The sequence below is a fragment of the Chrysochloris asiatica genome, unplaced genomic scaffold (assembly GCF_000296735.1).
Source record: "Chrysochloris asiatica unplaced genomic scaffold, ChrAsi1.0 scaffold00008, whole genome shotgun sequence".
NCBI lineage: Eukaryota > Metazoa > Chordata > Mammalia > Afrosoricida > Chrysochloridae > Chrysochloris > Chrysochloris asiatica.
In genome coordinates this window covers 21,504,001-21,507,845 of record NW_006408526.1, presented here as the reverse complement: position 1 = coordinate 21,507,845, position 3,845 = coordinate 21,504,001, and positions in this window count along the sequence as shown.

The following is a 3,845-nucleotide window of genomic DNA, read 5'->3' as shown; positions in this document are numbered from 1 at the left end:
AAAAAAAAAAAAATGGAGAATGACCACATCAGACTCCTTAACTGCCAGATGACATTATTACATAACTGCAAAACACTGAGATCATAGCCCAGCCAAGCTAAACATAACCTTACCATCACAGTCTTACTCTTGCCTCATACCTTCGAGATTATTACTACCAGAAACACATTGTTAATGCACAAAATCATCTGATTGCACAAATGGCACCAACTATCCCTTCCATAGCACTCTTTATTCAGCTGGGTTTGATAATTCGTGGTAATGACCACACAGAACTCCAGACACCGTAATCAGAATTATGGGGTTTATTTGGGAAGTTATGTTACAATTCAGGGCCAGAAATATTCAAGGCATAGTTCTTCCAGTCAGAAATAGCCTCTTCTCAGATGTGTTTGCAGGAAAGTCTGTCACTTGCCTTCAACCCTGCTCAGACAATGTTAAAAAGTTCTTTTAGGACTGCTGATAAATACCTCAAGGACACTTCACTATAAGCCTCAGACCAAAAGTGCTCAACCTTAGCTCCAGGGGTAAGCAGACCTACTTCCCCAATTAAGTGCTTGGAGGCACCCAACTCTGCAAGTGGACGTCCTTTCCAAAAGCATTCAGGTTTATTTTCTCTATGGACTGGGAAGCCTACTACTATCTGGTGCTCTGGATCTTGGTTCTGTTGCTGCTGCTCCTCTACTACTCCTCTGATAGCAAAGCTTTCTGTCCGTAGATCCAGGAGGTTCAATACGCAGGAATCTTGGGCTCCTAAGGAACTCTGGTAGCATAGTGGTTACGAATCGGGCTGTGAACTGCAAGGTTAGCAGTTCGAAACTACCAGTTGCTCCACGGGAGAAAGATTGAGGCTTTCGGCTCTCGTAAAGATTTACCGCCTCGGAAACCCTATACAGGGTCACTTTGAGTTGGAACCGACTCCATGGCACATAACAACAAAGGAGTGCTTCTGAGATGACTCATTTTATATCTAGTAAAATGACAAAATTGACCAATCACCATGAGCCTTGTTAACGATCACTCACAACAGAATCAGCATCTTCCCCCATCTTTTCTTACCCAGACCCATCAGGAGAAGGTTGTTTGGTAGGAGTTTACAATGACTATGATTGATTGTTGTTAAGTGTAGTGGAGTAGGTTCTGATTCGTAGTGACCCTGTATAGGGTTTCTGAGGCTGTAAATATTTGTGGGAGCAGAAAGTCTCATCTTTCTCACTTGGAGTGGCTGATGGGCTCAAATCACTAACTTGCGGTTCACAGGCTAGTGCTTAGCCTACAGAGCCACCATACTCTTGACTGTGGTTAGAAGAGATACTAAATGTTTCACTGCACTGCAAGCCATTCCCTGGCTCTTCTGGGTTAATTTTCCCCATAACAATAATTTAAACTATAAGCACGCCCATAAAAGCTTGTAAGCAAGCCACTTCCTTCATTTCTCCCTAATTTTAGATAGCCAGTTTCTAAATTGCTCATCCCTATCAACCCAGAAGCACCACTCATCTGTCAGTGTGTTGCACCGTGGTGGCTTATGTGTTGCTGTGATGCTGGAAGCTATGCCACCAGTATTTTGAATGCCAGCAAGGTTACCCATGGAGGGGTTTCAGCTGAGCTTCTAGACCAAGACAAACCTAGAAGGAGAGGTGGATTACTTCCAAATGATTAGCCACTGAAAACCCTTTAAAGAGCTTTGGAACACTTGTCGTTCTAATGTACAGAACTGACTCGATGACACCTAGCAATAACAACATCAACCAAATAAGGAGCCCTGTAAGCGTAGTAGATTATGAGTTGACCATGAGGTCAATAGTTTGAATTTACCAGTTGCTCCACGGGAGAAAGAGGCTTTCTGCTTCCATAAAGATTTTGTTGTTAAGTTCCGTTGAGTCAGTTCTGACCCATATTGACCCTGTATAGGGTTTCTGAGGAGCAGTTGGTAAGCCTGAGCCACTGACCTTGTGGTTCAAATCAACTATGCAGTCCAGTGCATTAACCCACAGTGCCACACCAGTTAACCAACTCGCTGTGACTTGAAACTGACTTGCTGGCCCACAACCACTACCATCATCAACACAGCCACTCTGGAGAAAAGGATGCTTCTTGATAAAAAAGAATCTTTTGTTCCTGTTGGAATTTTGGGCATCTGCATCCATAAGTAAAGTTTAGTCCAGAGCAAACCATCAAAATTGCAGTAATTTATACCAGTTTATGATATTAAACATCTCTTCATTAGATTGGGTTCTGGCTGATTGTTGTCAAGTGTTGTTGAGTCGGTTTCAACTCATAGCAACCCTGTATAGGGTTTCCAAGTAGCAGCTGGTGGGTTTGAACCACTGACCTTGTGGTTCAAACTAACCTTGTGGTCCAGTACTTATCCTACAGCACCACACGAGTAATCCTAGCAACTGTAGCTAGGTAATAGAGACCAACTGCAAACTTGGAAGTACACACACACCTCCCTGCACTTCTGACCAACTGGTCTGTACTCTCTTTCTCAGCCCTAGTCCCCAAGGGCTAGGTCAGTGCCCATAGGCTCAGGAATCCACACAACTCCCTAAACTTCAGACCAGTCAATCTGTCTTCATCTCTCTCAACCTAGCTCTTTGTTGCGGCATTTTCCAATTTCACTCATCAAGTGAACGCACGTGGTTACTATAAGGAACATACTAGACTGCCTGCTTGCCAGTTCTCTTTAATTTTCAGTCCGTGAAAGGGGTTTTCTCTGAATGGCATAGACTTTTCTTGCCTCAGTGAATCCAATAGCAAATCATTTGCTCACATTTTTAAAATAATCTTTTTCTCTCTTTAGATCTTTTCTTTGCAAGTAAATCTCCTATTCTCTCAGCAATGCTGGGTAGGCCTGCAGGACCTTTTTCAAATGCCAATGTCCTGACTGAAAGTTCTAGATGGGACCCAAGTTTCCACCTAAGCCCCCAAATAGGCTTAAAACAAAACAACTAAACAAAAGCTTATTTCTCTCGGGCAAATTCTAAAACCCTTTTTTAGCATATCCAATCAAGTATAGGCTGAAGGTAGACTTACAAGTTCACTATAAACATGATACCCAATATTCATTCCTACCAAACATGTACATAGGGCCTTGGTCTCTGGCTAGAAAGGCAGATCAAGTAGACCCTGGCCCCCATCAGTCATCATGCTTAACAAGCCTGGTGTTTGCCTCAGGTGACTCCAGTAGTAGCTTTTCTCCCCTCCTTTGCAAAACATTTCTTACATTCCCTTTGTCCATTAGAGTTAACAACCACCAAAGTAACCTTGTAAGAATCAAAAGGTTTACTTCTCATGACCCTTTGTTCTTTCTCTTACAAAACTCTATGTTTCATGAGTCTGGCGCCATTGCAATGAATACCAGTTCTGACACTAACTATAAAAATAATGGCAGGGGGACAGCATGTGACCTCCTCTGACTTCACAAAGGGGAAAGTGCATCAAACTCCACCATCAGCCGAAAGCCAGGTCTTCTGAGACCGAGGTCAGATATGCCTTCACCCTTCAAACCTTCTCTACCAAATCTTACACCAACCATCCCTCCCAACCACTCTGCTCCACTGGGTTCGGATAATTCATTGCAATGGTCACATAGAACTCAGACACCATACTCACAGTTATGAGGTTTATTTGGGCAGTTAACAGGTTACATTTCAGGATCCGAAGTGTTCAGGGTACAGTTCTTCTAATCAGGACCGCCTCTTCTCTGCTGTGTCTATAGGCAGGCTACTCCCTGGACCTCTGCCCCTTACCTTGGCCTCAGCTAATGTTACAAAGGTCTTTTAGGGCTGCTGATAAATACCCATAGAACTTTCCACTTTGCTATGAGCCTCAGTCTAAAG